The sequence below is a fragment of the Oncorhynchus gorbuscha genome, unplaced genomic scaffold, assembly GCF_021184085.1.
Source record: "Oncorhynchus gorbuscha isolate QuinsamMale2020 ecotype Even-year unplaced genomic scaffold, OgorEven_v1.0 Un_scaffold_648, whole genome shotgun sequence".
In the NCBI taxonomy this organism is placed as follows: Eukaryota; Metazoa; Chordata; class Actinopteri; order Salmoniformes; family Salmonidae; genus Oncorhynchus; species Oncorhynchus gorbuscha.
This window is the reverse complement of record NW_025745753.1, coordinates 52,545-69,396: the sequence shown is the minus strand read 5'-3', so window position 1 is coordinate 69,396 and position 16,852 is coordinate 52,545.

Below are 16,852 nucleotides of genomic sequence, written 5' to 3'. Positions count from 1 at the left end.
GTGAGTTCATAGGGAGATGGTGAGTCCATAGGGAGATGGTGAGTCCATAGGGTGAGTCCATAGGGAGATGGTGAGTCCATAGGGAGATGGTGAGTCCATAGTGAGATGGTGAGTCCATAGGGTGATGGTGAGTCCACAGGGAGATGGTGAGTCCACAGGGAGATGGTAAGTCCATAGGGTGAGTCCATAGGGAGATGGTGAGTCCACAAGGAGATGGTGAGTCCACAGGGAGATGGTGAGTCCATAGGGTGAGTCCATAGGCAGATGGTGAGTCCATAGGGTGAGTCCATAGGGAGATGATGAGTCTATAGGGAGCTGATGAGTCCATAGGGAGATGATGAGTCTATAGGGTGAGTCCATAGGGTGATGGTGAGTCCACAGGGAGATGGTGAGTCCACAGGGAGATGGTGAGTCCATAGAGAGATAGTAAGTCCACAGGGAGATGGTGAGTCCATAGAGAGATAGTAAGTCCATAGGGAGATGGTGAGTCCAAAATGAGATGGTGAGTCCAATGGGAAAATGCATGTGTATACAGAGCAGAGGGGGGAAGAACAGAGAATGAACAGCAGCGTGTGTACAGTCGTCTGGACATAGGGTCATAAATCAGACATTTGACACGCGCCTTCTACTTTATTCTCTCTTGTAGGAGTCAAAACTGAGAAGACTATCAAAAAGAGAATAGAAAAAGGAGTACGGGAAAAACACTGGCACAGAGAGACAGGGATAAATACACTGGTACAGAGAGACAGGAAACACAGGGATAAATACACTGGCACAGAGAGACAGAAAACACAGGGATAAATACACTGGTACAGAGAGACAGGAAACACAGGGATAAATACACTGGCACAGAGAGACAGGAAACACGGGGATAAATACACTGGCACAGAGAGACAGGAAACACAGGGATAAATACACTGGTACAGAGAGACAGAAAACACAGGGATAAATACACTGGTACAGAGAGACAGGAAACACAGGGATACATACACTGACACAGAGAGACAGGAAACACAGGGATAAATACACTGGCACAGAGAGACAGAAAACACAGGGATAAATACACTGGCACAGAGAGACAGGAAACACAGGGATAAATACACTGGTACAGAGAGACAGAAAACACAGGGATAAATACACTGGCACAGAGAGACAGGAAACACAGGGATAAATACACTGACACAGAGAGACAGGAAACACAGGTATAAATACACTGGTACAGAGAGACAGGAAACACAGGGATAAATACACTGGTACAGATAGACAGGAAACACAGGGATAAATACACTGGTACAGAGAGACAGGAAACACAGGGATAAATACACTGGTACAGAGAGACAGGAAACACAGGGATAAATACACTGGTACAGAGAGACAGGAAACACAGGGATAAATACACTGGTACAGAGAGACAGGAAACACAGGGATAAATACCCTGGTAGAGAGAGACAGGAAACACAGGGATAAATACACTGGTACAGAGAGACAGGAAACACAGTGATAAATACACTGGTACAGAGAGACAAGAAACACAGGGATAAATACACTGGCACAGAGAGACAGGAAACACAGGGATAAATACACTGGCACAGAGAGACAGGAAACACAGGGATAAATACACTGGCACAGAGAGACAGGAAACACAGGGATAAATACACTGGTACAGAGAGACAGAAAACACAGGGATAAATACACTGGCACAGAGAGACAGGAAACACAGGGATAAATACACTGGTACAGAGAGATAGGAAACACAGGGATAAATACACTGGTAGAGAGAGACAGGAAACACAGGGATAAATACACTGACACAGAGAGACAGGAAACACAGTGATAAATACACTGGTACAGAGAGACAGGAAACACAGGGATAAATACACTGGCACAGAGAGACAGGAAACACAGGGATAAATACACTGGTACAGAGAGACAGAAAACACAGGGATAAATACACTGGTACAGAGAGACAGGAAACACAGTGATAAATACACTGGTACAGAGAGACAGGAAACACAGGGATAAATACACTGGCACAGAGAGACAGGAAACACAGTGATAAATACACTGGTACAGAGAGACAGGAAACACAGGGATAAATACACTGGCACAGAGAGACAGGAAACACAGGGATAAATACACTGGTACAGAGAGACAGGAAACACAGGGATAAATACACTGGCACAGCGAAACAGGAAACACAGGGATAAATACACTGGTACAGATAGACAGGAAACACAGGGATAAATACACTGGTACAGAGAGACAGGAAACACAGGGATAAATACACTGGCACAGCGAAACAGGAAACACAGGGATAAATACACTGGTACAGAGAGACAGGAAACACAGGGATAAATACACTGGTACAGAGAGACAGGAAACACAGGGATAAATACACTGGCACAGAGAGACAGGAAACACAGGGATAAATACACTGGTACAGAGAGACAGGAAACACAGGGATAAATACACTGGCACAGAGAGACAGGAAACACAGGGATAAATACACTGGCACAGAGAGACAGGAAACACATGGATAAATACACTGGGGAAAATAAGCAACACCTGGAGGGGGTGGAGACAATTGCAGGAACAGGTGAAACAGATCAGGATGACACTAGGATTTTGTCTGTGCTTAGCTCCATTCCGTTTTAATTTTTTATCCTGAATAACTCCCAAATCCTTAACGATCACAAGCATCCCTATAACATGATGCAGCCACCACTAATGCTTGAAAATATGGAGAGTGATACTCAGTAATGTGTTGTATTGGATTTTCCCCAAACATAACACTTTGTATTCAGGACAAAAAGTACATTTATTTTCCATTTATTTTATTGCCTTGTTGCAAACAGAATGTATGATTTTGAGTATTTTTTATTCTGTACAAGCTTTCTTCTTGAAGTAAGCACAATCAAATACAATTTTATTGGTCACATACACATGGTTAGCAGATGTTATTGGTCACATACACATGGTTAGCAGATGTTATTGGTCACATACACATGGTTAGCAGATGTTATTGGTCACATACACATGATTAGCAGATGTTATTGGTCACATACACATGGTTAGCATATGTTAATGCGAGTGTAGAGAAATGCTGGTGCTTCTAGTTCCGACAGTGCAGTAATATCTAACAAGTAATCTAAATCTAAATCTAAAGGGGTGAATGAGAATATGTACCTGTAAGTATATGGATGAGCGATGGCCGAGCGGCATAGGCAAGATGCAATAGATGGTATAAAATACAGTATATACATGTGATATTATTAAAGTGTCTAGTGATTGGGTCTCAATGTAGGCAGCAGCCTCTCTCTGTGTTAGTGGTGGCTGTTTAACAGTCTGATGGCCTTGAGATAGAAGCTGTTTTTCAGTCTCCCTGTCCAAGCTTTGATGTACATGTACTTACCTCGCCTTCTGGATGGTAGCAGTATTAACAGACAGTGGCTCAAGTGGTTGTTGTCCTTGATGATCCTTCTGGATGGTAGCAGTATTAACAGACAGTGGCTCAGGTGGTTGTTGTCCTTGATGATCCTTCTGGATGGTAGCAGTATTAACAGACAGTGGCTCAGGTGGTTGTTGTCCTTGATGATCCTTCTGGATGATAGCAGTATTAACAGACAGTGGCTCAGGTGGTTGTTGTCCTTGATGATCCTTCTGGATGATAGCAGGGTGAACAGGCAGTGGCTCAGGTGGTTGTTGTCCTTGATGATCCTTCTGGATGGTAGCAGTATTAACAGACAGTGGCTCAAGTGGTTGTTGTCCTTGATGATCCTTCTGGATGGTAGCAGTATTAACAGGCAGTGGCTCAGGTGGTTGTTGTCCTTGATGATCCTTCTGGATGGTAGCAGTATTAACAGACAGTGGCTCAGGTGGTTGTTGTCCTTGATGATCCTTCTGGATGATAGCAGTATTAACAGACAGTGGCTCAGGTGGTTGTTGTCCTTGATGATCCTTCTGGATGGTAGCAGTATTAACAGACAGTGGCTCAAGTGGTTGTTGTCCTTGATGATCCTTCTGGATGATAGCAGTATTAACAGACAGTGGCTCAGGTGGTTGTTGTCCTTGATTATCCTTCTGGATGGTAGCAGTATTAACAGACAGTGGCTCAGGTGGTTGTTGTCCTTGATGATCCTTCTGGATGGTAGCAGTATTAACAGACAGTGGCTCAGGTGGTTGTTGTCCTTGATGATCCTTCTGGATGGTAGCAGTATTAACAGACAGTGGCTCAAGTGGTTGTTGTCCTGATCCTTCTGATGATAGCCTGGCTCTGGTTGTTGTCCTTGATGGTAGCAGTATTAACAGACAGTGGCTCAGGTGGTTGTTGTCCTTGATGATCCTTCTGGATGGTAGCAGTATTAACAGACAGTGGCTTAGGTGGTTGTTGTCCTTGATGATCCTTCGGGATGGTAGCAGTATTAACAGACAGTGGCTCAAGTGGTTGTTGTCCTTGATGATCCTTCTGGATGGTAGCAGTATTAACAGACAGTGGCTCAAGTGGTTGTTGTCCTTGATGATCCTTCTGGATGGTAGCAGTATTAACAGACAGTGGCTCAGGTGGTTGTTGTCCTTGATGATCCTTCTGGATGGTAGCAGTATTAACAGACAGTGGCTCAGGTGGTTGTTGTCCTTGATGATCCTTCTGGATGATAGCAGGGTGAACAGGCAGTGGCTCAGGTGGTTGTTGTCCTTGATGATCCTTCTGGATGATAGCAGTATTAACAGACAGTGGCTCAGGTGGTTGTTGTCCTTGATGATCCTTTTGGACTTCCTGTGACATCGGGCGCTGTAGGTGTCATGGAGGGCAAGTAGTTTGCCCCCGGTGATGCATTGTGCAGACCGCACCCGCTGGAGAGCCTTGTGGTTGAGGGTGGTGCAGTTTCCCTACCAGGCTGTACGCTCAGGAGCTTAAAACGTTCCACCTTCTCCACTGCTGTCCCTTCGATGTGGATAGGGGGGTGTTTCCTGAAGTCCACGATCATCTCTTTTGTTTTGTTGACGTTGAGTGAGAGGTTGTTTTCCTAACACCACACTCCAAGTGCCCTCTCCTCCTTCCTGTGCCTGTCTCGTCGTTGTTGGTAATCAAGCCCACTACTGTTGTGTCATCTGCTAACTTGATGATTGAGTTGGAGGCGTGCATGGCCATGCAGTCGTGGGTGAACAGGGAGTACAGGAAGGGGCTGAGCACGCACCCTTGTGGGGCCCCAGTGTTGAGGTTAAGTGGAGATGTTGTTTCCTACCTTCACCACCTGGGGGGCGGCCCGTCAGAAAGTCCAGGACTCAGTTGCACAGGGAGGGGTTGAGACCCAGGGCCTCTAGCTTGATGATGCGCTTGCAGGGTACTATGGTGTTGAATGCTGAGCTGTAGTCAATGAACAGCATTCTTACATAGGTATTCCTCTTGTCTAGGTGGGATTGGGCAGTGTGCAGTGTGATGGCGATTACATCATCTGTGGATCTGTTGGGGTGGTATGCAAATTGAAGTGGTTCTAGGGTGGCCGGTAAGGTGGCGATGATATGATCCTTGACTAGCCACCCAAAGCACTTCATGATGACAGAAGTGAGTGCTACGGGGGTGGTAGTCATTTAGTTCAGTTATCTTTGCCTTCTTGGGTACAGGAACAATGGTAGACATCTTGAAGCATGTGGGGACAACAGACGGGATAGCGAGCGGTTTAAATATGTCCGTAAACACACCAGCCAGCTGGTCTGTGGATGCTCTGAGGACGCGGCTAATGATGTTGTCTGGGCTAGCAGCCATTATTAAAGTCACCATTGGCCTGATGTTCAAATCCCAGAGCGGTTTCCTTCCTCTCCGGCAACTGAGTTTTGAAAGGCGCCTGTATCTTTGTAGTGACTAGGTGTATTGAGACACCATCCAAAGTGTAATTAATAACTTCACCATGCTCAAAGGGATATTCAGTGTGTGCTTTTTTATTTTTACCCATCTACCAATAAGTTCCCTTCTTTGCGAGGCATTGGAAAACCTCCCTGGTCTTTGTGGTTGAAACTGTGTTTGAAATTCACTGCTTGTGTTATGCAGGTGAATGAGGACCCAAAAGCGACTTGGCGAAAACAGAGTTTTTAATCCAGTAAGAAACTTTACAAAACAAAAAGCATAATACTACTCGTAAAGACGAGAACAGACAGGAGACTTGATCGAGAACTGCAGGTTGCCTCGGGAAGGCACTTGAACCTAGCAGACTCAGACACCTGCTCACCACGCAGCATCTGAGGGAAACACGACACGACAGGGCAAAACATAGACACAGCACGGTGAATTATAGATGAGGATCCGACAGGGCAGGTACGGAAAACAAGGAGAGAAATAGGGACTCTAATCAGGGAAAAGGATCGGGAACAGGTGTGGGAAGACTAAATGATGATTAGGGGAATAGGAACAGCTGGGAGCAGGAACGGAACGATAGAGAGAAGAGAGAGCGAGAGAGTGAGAGAGGGAGGGGGAGAGAGAGGGATAGAAAGAGGGAAAGAACCTAATAAGACCAGCAGAGGGAAACGAATAGAAGGGGAAGCACAGGGACAAGACATGATAATTAATGACAAAACATGACAGTACCCCCCACTCACCGAGCGCCTCCTGGCGCACTCGAGGAGGAATCCTGGCGGCAACGGAGGAAATCATCAATGAGTGAACGGTCCAGCACGTCCCCGAGACGGAACCCAACTCCTCTCCTCAGGACCGTAACCCTCCCAATCCACTAAGTATTGGTGACCCCGTCCCCGAGAACGCATGTCCATGATCTTATGTACCTTGTAAATAGGTGCGCTCTCGACAAGGACGGGAGGGGGGAGGGAAGACGAACGGGGTGCGAAGAAAGGGCTTGACACAGGAGACATGGAAGACAGGATGGACGCGACGAAGATGTCGCGGAAGAAGCAGTCGCACAGCGACAGGATTGACGACCTGGGAGACACGGAACGGACCAATGAACCGCGGAGTCAACTTACGAGAAGCTGTCGTAAGAGGAAGGTTGCGAGTGGAAAGCCACACTCTCTGGCCGCAACAATACCTTGGACTCTTAATCCTGCGTTTATTGGCGGCTCTCACAGTCTGTGCCCTGTAGCGGCAAAGTGCAGACCTCACCCTCCTCCAGGTGCGCTCACAACGTTGGACAAACGCTTGAGCGGAGGGAACGCTGGACTCGGCAAGCTGGGATGAGAACAGAGGAGGCTGGTAACCCAGACTACTCTGAAACGGAGATAACCCGGTAGAAGACGAAGGAAGCGAGTTGTGAGCGTATTCTGCCCAGGGGAGCTGTTCTGCCCAAGACGCAGGGTTTCTGAAAGAAAGGCTGCGTAGTATGTGACCAATCGTCTGATTGGCCCTCTCTGCTTGACCGTTAGACTGGGGATGAAACCCGGAAGAGAGACTGACGGACGCACCAATAAACGACAGAACTCCCTCCAAAACTGTGACGTGAATTGCGGGCCAGAGTCTGAAACGGCGTCTAACGGGAGGCCATGAATTCTGAACACATTCTCGATAATGATTTGTGCCGTCTCCTTAGCGGAAGGAAGTTTAGCGAGGGAATGAAATGTGCCGCCTTAGAGAACCTATCGACAACCGTAAGAATCACAGTCTTCCCCGCAGACAAAGGCAGACCGGTAATGAAGTCTAGGGCGATGTGAGACCATGGTCGAGAAGGAATGGGGAGCGGTCTGAGACGACCGGCAGGAGGAGAGTTACCCGACTTAGTCTGCGCGCAGTCCGAACAAGCAGCCACGAAACGGCGCGTGTCACGCTCCTGAGTCGGCCACCAAAAGCGCTGGCGAATAGACGCAAGAGTGCCTCGAACACCGGGATGACCAGCTAACTTGGCAGAGTGAGCCCACTGAAGAACAGCCAGACGAGTGGAAACAGGAACGAAAAGGAGGTTACTAGGACAAGCGCGCGGCGACGCAGTGTGCGTGAGTGCTTGCTTAACCTGTCTTTCAATTCCCCAGACTGTCAACCCGACAACACGCCCATAAGGAAGAATCCCCTCGGGATCAGTAGAAGCCACAGAAGAACTAAACAGACGGGATAAGGCATCAGGCTTGGTGTTCTTGCTACCCGGACGGTAAGAAATCACAAACTCAAAACGAGCGAAAAACAACGCCCAACGAGCTTGACGGGCATTAAGTCGTTTGGCAGAACGGATGTAATCAAGGTTCTTATGGTCTGTCCAAACGACAAAAGGAACGGTCGCCCCTCCAACCACTGTCGCCATTCGCCTAGGGCTAAGCGGATGGCGAGCAGTTCACGGTTACCCACATCATAGTTGCGCTCAGATGGCGACAGGCGATGAGAAAAATAAGCGCAAGGATGAACCTTATCGTCAGACTGGAAGCGCTGGGATAGAATGGCTCCCACGCCTACCTCTGAAGCGTCAACCTCGACAATGAATTGTCTAGTGACGTCAGGAGTAACGAGGATAGGAGCGGACGTAAAACGTTCTTTTAGAAGATCAAAAGCTCCCTGGGCGGAACCGGACCACTTAAAACACGTCTTGACAGAAGTAAGAGCTGTGAGAGGGGCAGCAACTTGACCGAAATTACGAATGAAACGCCGATAGAAATTAGCGAAACCTAAAAAGCGCTGCAACTCGACACGTGACCTTGGAACGGGCCAATCACTGACAGCTTGGACCTTAGCGGAATCCATCTGAATGCCTTCAGCGGAAATAACGGAACCGAGAAAAGTAACGGAGGAGACATGAAAAGAGCACTTCTCAGCCTTTACGTAGAGACAATTCTCTAAAAGGCGCTGTAGAACACGTCGAACGTGCTGAACATGAATCTCGAGTGACGGTGAAAAAATCAGGATATCGTCAAGATAGACAAAAACAAAGATGTTCAGCATGTCTCTCAGAACATCATTAACTAATGCCTGAAAAACAGCTGGCGCATTGGCGAGACCAAACGGCAGAACCCGGTACTCAAAATGCCCTAACGGAGTGTTAAACGCCGTTTTCCACTCGTCCCCCTCTCTGATGCGCACGAGATGGTAAGCGTTACGAAGGTCCAACTTAGTAAAGCACCTGGCTCCCTGCAGAATCTTGAAGGCTGATGACATAAGGGGAAGCGGATAACGATTCTTAACCGTTATGTCATTCAGCCCTCGATAATCCACGCAGGGGCGCAGAGTACCGTCCTTCTTCTTAACAAAAAGAACCCCGCCCCGGCCGGAGAGGAAGAAGGCACTATGGTACCGGCGTCAAGAGACACAGATAAATAATCCTCGAGAGCCTTACGTTCGGGAGCCGACAGAGAGTATAGTCTACCCCGAGGAGGAGTGGTCCCCGGAAGGAGATCAATACTACAATCATACGACCGGTGAGGAGGAAGGGAGTTGGCTCGGGACCGACTGAAGACCGTGCGCAGATCATGATATTCCTCCGGCACTCCTGTCAAATCGCCAGGTTCCTCCTGAGAAGTGGGGACAGAAGAAATGGGAGGGATGGCAGACATTAAGCACTTCACATGACAAGATACGTTCCAGGATAGGATAGAATTACAAGACCAATTAATAGAAGGATTATGACATACTAGCCAGGGATGACCCAAAACAACAGGTGTGAAAGGTGAACGAAAAATCAAAAAAGAAATAGTCTCACTGTGGTTACCAGATACTGTGAGAGTTAAAGGTAGTGTCTCAAATCTGATACTGGGAAGATGACTACCATCTAAGGCAAACATGGGCGTAGGCTTGTCTAACTGTCTGAAAGGAATGTTATGTTTCCGAACCCATGCTTCGTCCATGAAACAACCCTCAGCCCCAGAGTCAATCAAGGCACTGCATGTAGCACCCGAACCGGTCCAGCGTAGATGGACCGACATAGTAGTACAGGATCTAGATGAAGAGACCTGAGTAGTAGCGCTCACCAGTAGCCCTCCGCTTACTGATGGGCTCTGGCCTCTTACTGGACATGAATTAACAAAATGTCCATCAAATCCGCAATAGAGGCACAGGCGGTTGGTGATCCTCCGTTCCCTCTCCTTAGTCGAGATGCGAATCCCTCCCAGCTGCATGGGCTCAGTCTCAGAGCCAGAGGAGGGAGATGGTTGCGATGCGGAGCAGGGAAACACCGTTGATGCGAACTCTCTTCCACGAGCCTGGTGACGAAGATCTACCCGTCGTTCTATGCGGATGGCGAGAGCAATCAAAGAGTCCACACTGGAAGGAACCTCCCGAGAGAGAATCTCATCTTTGACCACTGTGTGGAGTCCCTCCAGAAAACGAGCGAGCAGCGCCGGCTCGTTCCAGTCACTAGAGGCAGCAAGAGTACGAAACTCTATAGAGTAATCCGTTATGGATCGATCACCTTGGCATAGGGAAGCCAGGGCCCTAGAAGCCTCCCCACCAAAAACTGAACGGTCAAAAACCCGAATCATCTCCTCTTTAAAGTTCTGGTAATTGTTAGAACAATCAGCCCTTGCCTCCCAGATAGCTGTGCCCCACTCTCGGCCCGGCCAGTAAGGAGTGAAATGACGTAAGCAACCCGAGCTCTCTCTCTAGAGTATGTGTTGGGTTGGAGAGAGAACACAATCTCACACTGGGTGAGAAAGGAGCGGCACTCAGTGGGCTGCCCGGAGTAGCAAGGTGGGTTATTAACCCTAGGTTCTGGAGGCTCGGCAGGCCAGGAAGTAACAGGTGGCACGAGACGAAGACTCTGGAACTGTCCAGAGAGGTCGGAAACCTGAGCGGCCAGGTTCTCCACGGCATGGCGAGCAGCAGACAATTCCTGCTCGTGTCTGCCGAGCATGGCTCCTTGGATCTCGACGGCAGTGTTACGAGCCTCTGTAGTCGCTGGGTCCATTCCTTGGTCGGATCCTTCTGTTATGCAGGTGAATGAGGACCCAAAAGCGACTTGGCGAAAACAGAGTTTTTAATCCAGTAAGAAACTTTACAAAACAAAAAGCATAATACTACTCGTAAAGACGAGAACAGACAGGAGACTTGATCGAGAACTGCAGGTTGCCTCGGGAAGGCACTTGAACCTAGCAGACTCAGACACCTGCTCACCACGCAGCATCTGAGGGAAACACGACACGACAGGGCAAAACATAGACACAGCACGGTGAATTATAGATGAGGATCCGACAGGGCAGGTACGGAAAACAAGGAGAGAAATAGGGACTCTAATCAGGGAAAAGGATCGGGAACAGGTGTGGGAAGACTAAATGATGATTAGGGGAATAGGAACAGCTGGGAGCAGGAACGGAACGATAGAGAGAAGAGAGAGCGAGAGAGTGATAGAGGGAGGGGGAGAGAGAGGGATAGAAAGAGGGAAAGAACCTAATAAGACCAGCAGAGGGAAACGAATAGAAGGGGAAGCACAGGGACAAGACATGATAATTAATGACAAAACATGACAGCTCGACTGAGGCACCTTACAGCTAATTGTATGTGTGGGTTACAGAGATGAGGTAGTCATTAAAATATCATGTTAAACACTATTATTGCACACAGTTAGTCCATGCAACTTGTCTTGTTAAAGCTAATTTTATTTAGGCTTTCCGTAACAAAAGGGTTGAATAATTTTTGACTCAACATTTCAGATGTTCATTTTTAATTAATTTGAGATTATATTTAAACAAAAACATTATTCCACTTTGACATTATGGGCTATTGTGTGTAGGCCAGTTATACAACATATCTATTTAATCCATTTTAAATTCAGGGTGTAACACAACAAAATTTGTAAAAAGTCAAGGTTGTAAATACTTTCAGAAGGCTCTGTAAGCTACAGAGTAAATGTCACAGTAGTATCGTCCATTCTATACTATAGTTGGTAGTGTGTAGGAATGGTTCTGAAGTACGACCACCCAGTTCACAATTCTATTGACAGAACAAGAGTATTATCTACTGGGAGATTTCTTGAATACTGTCAGCAGCTAAAACTGATTTCCGATGACTCCCTGTCCCTAATCACTACTCAGTGTTACTACAGTCCCTGTTCTGATGTCTCACCCACACATTGACTACTCACTGTTACTACAGTCCCTGTTCTGACCTCTCACCCACACATTAACCACTCACTGTTACTACAGTCCCTGTTCTGACCTCTCACCCACACATTGACTACTCACTGTTGCTACAGTCCCTGTTCTGATGTCTCACCCACATGTTAACCACTCACTGTTACTACAGTCCCTGTTCTGATGTCTCACCCACATGTTAACCACTCACTGTTACTACAGTCCCTGTTCTGACCTCTCACCCACACATTGACTACTCACTGTTACTACAGTCCCTGTTCTGATGTCTCACCCACATGTTAACCACTCACTGTTACTACAGTCCCTGTTCTGATGTCTCACCCACATGTTAACCACTCACTGTTACTACAGTCCCTGTTCTGACCTCTCACCCACACATTGACTACTCACTGTTACTACAGTCCCTGTTCTGATGTCTCACCCACATGTTAACCACTCACTGTTACTACAGTCCCTGTTCTGATGTCTCACCCACATGTTAACCACTCACTGTTACTACAGTCCCTGTTCTGACCTCTCACCCACACATTAACCACTCACTGTTACTACAGTCCCTGTTCTGACCTCTCACCCACATGTTAACCACTCACTGTTACTACAGTCCCTGTTCTGACCTCTCACCCACATGTTAACCACTCACTGTTACTACAGTCCCTGTTCTGACCTCTCACCCACACATTAACCACTCACTGTTACTACAGTTCCTGTTCTGACCTCTCACCCACACATTAACTACTCACTGTTACTACAGTCCCTGTTCTGACCTCTCACCCACACATTGACTACTCACTGTTACTACAGTCCCTGTTCTGACCTCTCACCCACATGTTAACCACTCACTGTTACTACAGTCCCTGTTCTGACCTCTCACCCACACATTAACCACTCACTGTTACTACAGTCCCTGTTCTGACCTCTCACCCACACATTAACCACTCACTGTTACTACAGTCCCTGTTCTGACCTCTCACCCACACATTAACCACTCACTGTTACTACAGTCCCTGTTCTGACCTCTCACCCACACATTAACCACTCACTGTTACTACAGTCCCTGTTCTGACCTCTCACCCACACATTGACTACTCACTGTTACTACAGTCTCTGTTCTGACCTCTCACCCACATGTTAACCACTCACTGTTACTACAGTCCCTGTTCTGATGTCTCACCCACATGTTAACCACTCACTGTTACTACAGTCCCTGTTCTGACCTCTCACCCACACATTGACTACTCACTGTTACTACAGTCCCTGTTCTGACCTCTCACCCACACATTGACTACTCACTGTTACTACAGTCCCTGTTCTGATGTCTCACCCACACATTAACTAATCACTGTTACTACAGTCCCTGTTCTGACCTCTCACCCACATGTTAACCACTCACTGTTACTACAGTCCCTGTTCTGACCTCTCACCCACACATTGACTACTCACTGTTACTACAGTCCCTGTTCTGACCTCTCACCCACACATTGACTACTCACTGTTACTACAGTCCCTGTTCTGATGTCTCACCCACACATTAACTAATCACTGTTACTACAGTCCCTGTTCTGACCTCTCACCCACACATTGACTACTCACTGTTACTACAGTCCCTGTTCTGATGTCTCACCCACACATTAACTAATCACTTTTACTACAGTCCCTGTTCTGACCTCTCACCCACACATTAACCACTCACTGTTACTACAGTCCCTGTTCTGATGTCTCATCCACACAATAACTACTACACTAACACTAACCCACTCTACACTAACACTAACCCACTCTACACTAACACTAACCCACTCTACACTAACACTAACCCACTCTACACTAACACTAACCCACTCTACACTAACACTAACCCACTCTACACTAACACTAACCCACTCTACACTAACACTAACCCACTCTACACTAACACTCTAACCCTAACCCACTCTACACTAACACTAACCCACTCTACACTAACACTAACCCAACCCACTCTACACTAACACTAACCCACTCTACACTAACACTAACCCAACTCTACACTAACACTAACCCACTCTAACACTAACACTAACCCACACTCTACCCACTAACAACACTAACCCACTCTACACTAACACTAACCCACTCTACACTACACTAACACTAACCCAACCCACTCTACACTAACACTAACCCACTCTACACTAACACTAACCCACTCTACACTAACACTAACCCACTCTACACTAACACTAACCCACTCTACACTAACACTAACCCACTCTAACACTAACACTAACCCACTCTACACTCTACACTAACACTCTAACCACTAACCCACTCTACACTAACACTAACCCACTCTACACTAACACTAACCCACTCTACACTAACACTAACCCACTCTACACTAACACTAACCCACTCTACACTAACACTAACCCACTCTACACTAACACTAACCCACTCTACACACTAACACTAACCCACTCTACACTAACACTAACCCACTCTACACTAACACTAACCCACTCTACACTAACACTAACCCACTCTACTAACACTAACCCACTCTACACTAACACCACTCTACACTAACACTAACCCACTCTACACTAACACTAACCCACTCTACACTAACACTAACCCACTCTACACTAACACTAACCCACTCTACACTAACACTAACCCACTCTACGCTAACACTAACCCACTCTACGCTAACACTAACCCACTCTACACTAAGGACTGATTGTTAACACTTATCTTTAGGATGATGAAAATTATGACCCCCAAAGATGGCGGTATCTGAGAGGGGTCATCCATCTATCCATCTATCACTCCTTAAATGCCCTGGAGGCACTCAACATGCAGTTTGGAGTGATCTGTGTCTCCACCTACTAGCAGGCTCAATCACTGCAGGTTTTCAGACAAAATGTATGACATGCCTTCTCCATTTTGGAACATCTTTCACTTCTGGATTAGTATTGTAGTTAGAATTTAATACATGGTTTAGTAAATAGGGGCAGCAGGTAGCCTAGTGGTTAGAGTGGAGGGGTGGCAGGTAGCCTAGTGGCTAGAGCATTGGACTAGTGACTGGAAGGTTGCAAGAGCGAATCCCCGAGCTGACAAGGTAATAATCTGTGTTAATCTTAATCTTTCCCTGAACAAGGCATTTAACCAAATGTTCCTAGGCTGTCATTGTAAATAAGAAATGTTCTTAACTGACTTGCCTAGTTAAATAAAGGTTTAAGAAATTACATTGACAGGAAACACTGTTGGGGAAATATCAACTTTCTGTATTCTGATCAGCCTCCAGTATTTATGCTGCAGTAGTTTATGTGTCGGGGGGCTAGGGTCAGTTTGTTATATCTGGAGTACTTCTCCTGTCCTATCCGGTGTCCTGTGTGAATTTAAGTACGCTCTCTCTAATTCTCTCTTTCTCTCTTTCTTTCTCTCTCTCGGAGGACCTGAGCCCTAGGACCATGCCTCAGGTCTACCTGACATGATGACTCCTTGCTGTCCCCAGTACACCTCCAGTTTCAACTGTTCTGCCTGTGATTATTATTATTTGACCATGCTGGTCATTTATGAACATTTGAACATCTTGGCCATGTTCTGTTATAATCTCCACCCGGCACAGTCAGAAGAGGACTGGCCACCCCACATAGCCTGGTTCCTCTCTAGGTTTCTTCCTATGTTTTGGCCTTTCTAGGGAGTTTTTCCTAGCCACTGTGCTTCTACATCTGCTCTGCATTGCTTGCTGTTTGGGGTTTTAGGCTGTGTTTCTGTACAGCACTTTGAGATATCAGCTGATGTACAAAGGGCTATATAAATAATTTTGACAATCAGGCAGGATATAACCCCACCCAATTTGCCAAAGCACAGCCCCCACATCACTAGAGGGATATCTTCAACCACCAACTTACCATCCTGAGACAAGGCCTAGTATAGCCCACAAAGATCTCCGCCACGGCACAACCCAAGGGGGGTGCCAACCCAGACAGGAAGATCACGTCAGTGACTCAACCCACTCAAGTGACGCACCCTTCCTAGGGACGGCATGGAAGGGCACCAGTAAGCCAGTGACTCAGCCCCTGCAATAAGGTTAGAGGCAGAGAATCCCAGTGGAGAGAGGGGAACCGGCCAGGCAGAGACAGTTCGTTGCTCCAGAGCCTTTCCGTTCACCTTCACACTCCTGGGCCAGACTACACTCAATCATATGACCTACTGAAGAGATGAGTCTTTAGTAAAGACTTAAAGCTTGAGACGGAGTCTGCGTCTCTCACATGGGTAGGCAGACCATTCCATAAAAATGGAGCTCTAGAGGAGAAAGCCCTGCCTCCAGCTGTTTGCTTAGAAATTCTAGTGACAATTAGGAGGCCTGCGTCTTGTGACTGTAGTGTTTGTGTAGGTATGTACGGCAGGACCAAATCGGAAAGATAGGTAGGAGCAAGCCCATGTAATGCTTTGTAGGTTAGCAGTAGAACCTTGAAATCAGCCCTTGCCTTAACAGGAAGCCAGTGTAGGGAGGCTAGCAGTGGAGTAATATGATCACATTTTTTGGTTCTAGTCAGGATTCTAGCAGCCGTATTTAGCACTAACTGAAGTTTATTTAGTGCTTTAACCGGTTAGCCGGAAAGTAGAGCATTGCAGTTATCTAACCTAGAAGTAACAAAAGCGTGGATTAATTTTTCTGCATAATTTCTTTGCAATGTTACGTAGATGGAAAAAAGTTGTCCTTGAAACAGTCTTGAGATGTTCTTCAAAAGAGAGATCAGGGTCCAGAGTAATGCCGAGGTCCTTCACAGTTTTATTTGAGACGACTGTACAACCATCAAGATTAATTGTCAGATTCAACAGAAGATCTCTTTGTTTC